The sequence below is a fragment of the Ornithorhynchus anatinus genome, chromosome 5, assembly GCF_004115215.2.
Source record: "Ornithorhynchus anatinus isolate Pmale09 chromosome 5, mOrnAna1.pri.v4, whole genome shotgun sequence".
In the NCBI taxonomy this organism is placed as follows: domain Eukaryota; kingdom Metazoa; phylum Chordata; class Mammalia; order Monotremata; family Ornithorhynchidae; genus Ornithorhynchus; species Ornithorhynchus anatinus.
Window position 1 is genome coordinate 6,776,350 of NC_041732.1, and position 7,076 is coordinate 6,783,425.

The 7,076-nt window shown below is 49.6% G+C and overlaps 1 non-coding gene across 1 annotated transcript; it reads right to left on the bottom strand.

Moving 5' to 3' along the window:
- Window positions 1–568: 568 nt before the first annotated feature.
- Window positions 569–706, bottom strand: LOC114812543. Its single transcript, XR_003760194.1, has one exon. It is a non-coding gene; the product is annotated as a small nucleolar RNA SNORA7 (small nucleolar RNA).
- Window positions 707–7,076: the final 6,370 nt, after the last annotated feature.

The following is a 7,076-nucleotide window of genomic DNA, read 5'->3' on the forward strand; positions in this document are numbered from 1 at the left end:
TCTGCTCAGAGTAGGTGCTCAGTGAATATGACCGATTGATTAATTAGATGCACTTTGGAAAGAGGAGCAGAGTCGAAGCAGTGGATATTCATTCATTCAATTGTATTTATTGAGCACTTACTGTGTGCAGAGCACTGTACTAAGTGCTTGGAAAGTAAAATTCAGCAGTAAAAAGAGACAATCCCTGCCCACAGTGGGCTCACGGTCTAGAAGGGGGGGGACACAGGCATCCAAACAAGTAAACAGGATATGGAACTGGCTCTACACCCTTCATTGGTCCATTTAATCATGTTTATTGAGTGCTTACTGTGTGCAAAGCATTGTACTGAGCTCTTGGGAGAGTCTTCTCTTATGCTGTCGAGTCGTTTCCAACCCGTAGCGACACCATGGACACGTCTCTCCCAGAACGCCTCGCTCTCCATCTGCAAGCGTTCTGGTAGTGTGTCCATAGAGTTTTCTTGGTAAAAATCCGGAAGTGGTTTATAGTTGCCGCCTTCCATGCAGTAAACTTGAGTCTCCACCCTCGAATCTCTCCCGTGCTGCTCCTGCCCAACATGGGTGAATTTGGATTTGTAGCAGATTGCCTTCCACTCGCTAGCCACTGCCCAAGCTAGGGATGGAATGGGTAGGCCTCTGCTTGACTCTCCCTCCCGTAGCCGAGACTGGTAGAGGCCTGGAAATTCTTCAGGTGTGACCCTGAGAGGGATCTTGGGAGAGTACACTACAACAATAAACAGACACATTCCCTGCCCACAACGTGTTGCCCGTCCAGTGGTAGGATAAGGTGGCCACGAATGGCCCTCAAGAATAGCATCATCATCATCATCAGTGGTATTTATTAAGCGCTCACTGCATGTAGAGCACTGGATTAAGTGCTGGGGAGAGTACGATACAACCGAGTTGGCAAGAAGCTTACAGTCTAGAGGGATAGATGTGGATATAATAATGATGGTATTTGTTATGTGCTTACTACGCGCCAGGGGTGAATACAGTCAAATCAGGTTGGACATAGTCCCTGTTCCACGTGGGGCTCACTGTCTAAATGAAGATCTTTCGAACTCATTGTGGATATCACATTGACCTCCCCCCACCCTGCCCCATACACACACACACACACACACACACACAATTGGCAAGACAGAAGAATTCTCAGTTGAATCAAAGTCACTGAATCAAAACCACCACATCAAATTATTTATATTAATGTCTGACTCCCCCTCTAGACAGTAAGCTCACTGTGGGCGGGGATTGTGTTTCTTTTTTGTTATACTGTCCTCTCCCAAGTGTTTAGTACAGCACTTTGCACACAGTAAGCATTCAATAAATATGATTGAAAATCCGCCCCCCTCCCCAATCAAAGAATCACTCAGCTCCAATACACAGCTACCGACAGCAAAATACCAAATTCAATTGGTGCACTCGTTCCAGGAGCCATTCATCATGACACAATTTCACCCGGGAACAAGCGGGAGACCATTCATTCATTCAATCATATCTATTGAGCACTTACTGTGTGCGGAGCACTGTATTAAGCACTTGAGAGCATACAAGACAGCGATAGACACATTCCCTGCCAGGTGTCACACATGTAGTGGAGGAAAGGTGCAGGAGCACTGAATCATAGGTGGTGTTACTCATTACTCTGGGCACACAATGGTACATCATGATGTCACATGTTCCATTTTGTGGAATTAATTCATTCAGTCATTCAGTTGTATTTCTTGAGCACTGTACTAAGGGCTCGGGAGAGGACAATATAACAATAAACAGATACATTTCCTGCCCACAGTGACCTTACATTCTAGAGGCAAAATCCTACTGGACAAGGGATTGACCAGCAGATAACTGGACTATCTGGTGTAAAATGAGATGACTCCAGGATCTGCTCCAGTCTCTGCTTTAGTCTCTGCTTTATGCTATTTGGGATGGTCCTACCTGGGGGAAGGGTTGCATAGTGAGGGTGGGGGTGAGGACAGTAAGAACAGACATTAAAATGGGGACTTCGAGAAGGCCCATTTTGAAATCTGGCCACCAACCTTCTTACAAGAAAAAAGGCCAAGCCAGAATTTTTTACCCAGGACACACCATTCCTCCCCACGGGAGAGGGCTTAGTACAGTGCTCTGCACATAGTAAGCTCTCAATAAATACTACTGAATGAATGCCTACTTGCAAGGCGACTCTATACCCTCTCTACTTAGACAGTGAGCAGTGATCTAGGCAGTAACTGGAAAAGCACCACAAAGCAAAAAACCCCAGAAACTCTCCAAAGCCCCATGCTTTATGAAAATAGTAGGCTGCTTCCTCTCTCCATGGAGAGGCAAGAGAGGAGGAGGACGGGGGTCCGGGGAGAGCATTCTCTCCAACCCCCCTCGCACCCTCGGCCCACACCCCCGACCTGGACCTCCGTGGTTTCCCCAGCCCGGGGATGAGAGGCAGAGTGAATCACTGGCCCGGGCGTCCGAATTCCAGGAGCTGCTTCCCAAAGGACTTGGTCGGAAGGGTCCCGGGGAGGAGAGGGGAGAATGGGAGGATGGAGTGAAGGAGGAGCCCCTGGCTGAGGGCCCGGCTGCCCGGCGGGACCTTGAACCCGCTGGGCCCTCCCGCCTGCCCGCCGCGCCGCAGACATTATATTAATGTCTGTCTCCCCCTCTAGGCTTTAAGCTCGCTGTGGGCAGGGAATGTGTCTGTTATATTGTTATCCCGTACTCTCCCGAGTGCTTAGTGCAATGCTCTGCACACGGTATGCGCTCAATAAATACGGCTGACTGACGGACTGACCTCTAGGGCTCCAGGACAATGAGGAACCTGGAGCACCTTTTCAGATTTCTGAGTGGGTGTTACCTGAGGGAAAAGGAACAACAAGACAGCATGGGGGAGGTGGGGGAAAGTTGGAAAAGGGAAGGATGGGGAAGGAGGGAAGTGTTGAGGGGGGACCCATCCCCTCAGAGCAGCTGAGGTAACAAAGCCTCGATCATTTCCTGGAGGGCCGTGGAAGCCAACAGGCAGTGAAGCTCGCCAAGCTGTTCCTCAGAGCGGTGATTCGTAACCCGCTCCGTCACTTCGGCTTTCTGGCCCCGATAATGTTTTCAAATCCTTCTCTCCCATCACGTGGCTGTGGCTGGGGTGGGACCCCCGCTGCCTGCAGTGCATAAGGTACTCTCCGTTGTGCTCAAAAATGTCTGCTGTGTGACCTTGGGCTAGACGCTTCACTTCTCTGAACCTCAATTACCTCATCTGTAAAATGGGGATTAAGACTGTGAGCCCCACATGGTAGAGGGACTGCCTTATATCTACCCCGGTGCTTAGAACACCGCTTGGGACATAGTAAGCGCTTAACAAATATCACAATTATTATTATTATTATTGTTATCATGTTTTCAATCAACTAGAGTGCTTACCCTGTGCAGAGCACTGTGCTAAGCACTTGGGAGAGTACAATAGAGTAAGTTGCCCCAGCCCTTGCCCTCAGGGAGCTTACAGTCTAGTTGGAAGATAATGATGGTATCTGTTAAGCGCTTACTATGTGCTAAGCACCGTTCTAAGCACTGGGGTAGATATAAGATAATCGGATTGTCCCATGTGGGGCTCACAGTCTTCATCCCCATTTTACAGATGAGATAAATAAACAATGCTTGACACATAGTAAGCGCTTAACAAATATCATCATTATTATTATGAGACACAGAGAAGTTAAGCGGCTTGCCCAAGGTGACACAGCAGACAAGTAGCGGAGGCGGGATTAGAACCCCAAATCCTATGACTCCCAAGCCTGTGCTCTTGCCACTAGACCATGCTGCTCCGTGATCTTTGGACATTTGACATTTGATATTCGCCCCACCCCCAACCCCACAGCACTTATGAATATATCTTTAAATTATATATTATAAAATCACTTATTCATTCCTATTAATGTCTCTCTCTCCCTCTAGACCGTAAGTCCATCCTGGGCAATCAATCAGTCGGTCGTATTTATTGAGCACTTACTATGTGCAGAGTGCTGTACTAAGTGTTTGGGAGAGTACAGTAGAACAATATAACAGACATATTCCCTGCCCACAATGAGTTTATAGCCTAGAGGGGGAGGCAGACATTGATATAAATAAATTACAGATAGGTATTAATAATAAGGTATTTCTTAAGCTCTTCCTATGTGCCAGGCACTGTTCTAAGTGCTGGGGTAGATAAAAAATAATCGGGCTCACAATCGGCCACAGAGGGCTCACAGTCTTCATCCCCATTTTACAGATGAGGGAACTGAGGCCCAGAGAAGTGAAGTGACTTGCATAGGGTCACACAGCAGGCAAGTGGCAGAGCCGGGGTTAGTCCTTCAGGCTCCCAGATCTTTGCTCTATCAACTAGGCTATGTGGCTTCTCAGGTACATAAATGCTGTGGGGCTGGGAAGGTGGGGCAAGCGCATACTAATTCTGTTGTATTGTCTTTTTTCCCAGTGCTTAGTACAGTGCTCTGCACATAAATTGATTGATAGGTGAAAGACTCAGTGGTCTCCGGCTCTGGTTCCTGGGGAGCCATTTCAGGGCATCAGGGAGCCTCACTCTCCGGACAACTGGGGAACACTGACCGTCATTGCCGTGTTGCGTAAAAAAAATCCTTATCACCTTTCTACCCTCTCCTCGTTCCTTGCCTTTTCTTCTGGGTGTGCTCAGAGCAGTGCCAGGAGGCAGGGATATGAAAATAATAATAATTATGGTATGTGTTAAGTGGTTACTAGGTGCCATGCACTGTACTAAGAGCTGGGGTAGAAACGGTCCCCGTCCCACATGGGGCTCCCAGTGTTAATCCCTTTTTCCAGATGAGGGAACTGAAGCCCACAGAAGTGAAGAGACCTGCCTAAGCTCACACGGCAGAAATGTGGCCGAGCCGGTATTAGAACTCCGTTCCTTCTGATTCCCGGGCCCAGGCTGTAGCCGCTAAGCCACGGGGACCTAGGCCGGGCCCGTTGCAGCTGCTAAGCGAGTGAAGCGGCTATCTCTGGTTCTGCCAGCAGAACGGGAGGCAACGGCTGGACATTTGAAAGGGACCAGTTGGAAGTGGCGCCAATGTTAGCAGGATCTGGGGGGGGCGGAGGGGAGGAAGGAGAGGGGCGCGTCACGGCTCGGGATGATGACGACGATGACTGTGGCATTCGTTGAAACCTTACCGTGTGTCAGGTACCGTCCTGAGCACTGGGGTAGATGGAAGATAATCGGGTGGGACACAGTTCCTGCCCCACATGGGGCTCACTGTCTTGCTTGCTGGAAGACACCATCATCAGCTCAGGCACTTTTTGAGGGCCAAGAGGTTGGCAGTCCCAGGTCTACCCTGGCCGGGGTGCCTAGGGGCGGTGGGGAGGGGCTACCCCACTTTGATCTTGATTATAAACTGCAAGGCCAGAGCCTCCTGAACACGGGACTCCCAGTGAGTCTCTGGGTGTATCAGAGCCGGGGGGGGAGTTCCAGCAGAACTTTGTCTCCCCTCCCTTTCTCCCTATTTCTATCGTGATTACGTTGTCCTGTTTTTGTCCGTCTGTCTCCCCCGATTAGACTGTGAGCCCGTCATTGGGCAGGGACTGTCTCTATCTGTTGCCGAATTGTACATTCCAAGAGCTTAGGCCAGTACTCTGCACATAGTAAGCACTCAATAAATACTATGGAATGAATGAATATTGGCTGGGAGTCCACCTCCCATCCAGCCTAACCCTAACCCTCCCCCAACCTTCGGGCCTGGACCTCCCTCAGATGAGCTGCATCTTCTCCAGGAAGTCACATGGGTAGGTGAAGCCCAGGGTAGAGGAAGGCAGGGCAGGGCAGAGTAATAATAATAATGTTGGTATTTGTTAAGTGCCTGTTCTAAGCGCTGGGGTAGATTCAGGGTCATCAGGTTGTCCCACGTGAGGCTCACAGTTAATCCTCATTTTACAGATGAGGTAACTGAGGCACAGAAAAGTGAAGTGACTTGCCCACAGTCACACAGCTGACAAGTGGCAGAGCAGGGATATGAACCCATGGCCTCTGACTTCCAAGCCCGGGCTCTTTCCACTGAGCCACACTGCTTCTCTAGGACAGGGCAGGGCAATTCAGCGAGTCCTTGAGGCTTCAGAGGTCCCGTCCCCGTGGGCGTGGCGTGGAGGGCACCGTTCCAGGGAGGACAGAACCCCAAAAGTTGGTCTGCCCCCATTGTGTTTCCCTGTTTCATATACTCTGAACACTGTGGCAGGCATTGTAACCAGTGGATAACCCAGTAAATACCATTCCTATCTAACATTCCCCCAGCTACCTGTCCTAATTTCTGACAGGCTTTACGATGTCTAACCCAAATCCCTCCGACTGCAGCTCTCTTCGCTGGTTCAAGTTTGGAGGATGAAAAAGACAGTGCGCGTGTTTAATAATAATAACAACAACAATAATAAGAATAATTGCGATATTCATTAAGTGCTAGGCACTGTATTAAGCATTGGGGTAGATACAAGGTAATTGGGTTGAACACGGTCCCTGTCCCACATAGAGCTCACAATCTTAATCCCCTTTTTCCAGATGAGGTAACTGAGGCTCAGAGAAGTGAAGTGACTTGTCTAGTCACACAGCAGACAAGTGGCCCCTTTCTGCCTCCACCTCTCTCCCACCATCCTTCCCGGGGACATTCATCCTCGTGGAGCATTCTTAAAGCTATAAACCAAGGTAGGTTCGCATTCTCCATCCCAACTCTTATTTCCTGCCAACCCCAACTTCCCTTTTTGTGAATTACGCAGGCTGCTTTTTCCCTTTCCTCCTCTCCCGGACCTTCAGGAGAGAAGAGAGCTAAGTCAAACCAGCCCCACTGAGCGATTACAAGTTTGGGGTGGGTTACCGTGGGAAGGAGCAAGAGAGGAAACTATTGACTCCAGTGGGGCTTTGGATTATCCGTGGGTTTCGTTCCACCGCACCCTCCCTGGCCCGGGGTAGTTGAAAATTGGCCCTTTTCCACTTGGCCTAGGGTCTTTCGCCTCTCCCCTAAGGCTCAAAGCTCCGTGGCGTTGTAAAGAGAGTGCCCGGCGGGAGAGAAGACCTGGGCAGTTAGAGTTTCTAGTCCCTCTAGACT